The sequence below is a fragment of the Lupinus angustifolius genome, chromosome LG07, assembly GCF_001865875.1.
Source record: "Lupinus angustifolius cultivar Tanjil chromosome LG07, LupAngTanjil_v1.0, whole genome shotgun sequence".
Taxonomy (NCBI): Eukaryota; Viridiplantae; Streptophyta; class Magnoliopsida; order Fabales; family Fabaceae; genus Lupinus; species Lupinus angustifolius.
Window position 1 is genome coordinate 7,466,140 of NC_032015.1, and position 392 is coordinate 7,466,531.

Here is a 392-nt window from a genome sequence, read left to right on the forward strand (position 1 = left end):
CCTCATCCTCATCCTCATTCTTATCCTAATCCTAATCGTATGCCTAATCCTATTCCTAATCCTAATCCTAATCCTAATCCTCGTGTTTATCCTCATCTTCGTCCTCGTCCTCATCCTCATTGGTCCTAACCCTAATCCTAATTCCCATCCTAATCCTAATCTTAATACTAATCCTAATCCTAATACTCATCCTCATCCTCATCCACATACACATCATCATCCTCATCCTCATCCTCATCCTCATCACATCCTCATCACCATCCTCATTCTCATCCTCATCTTCATCGTCATCCTCATCTTCATCGTCATCCTCATCCTCATCCTCACCCTCATCCTCATCTTCTTGCTCGTCCTCATCCTAATCCTAATAGTAATCCCAATCCAAATCCTTA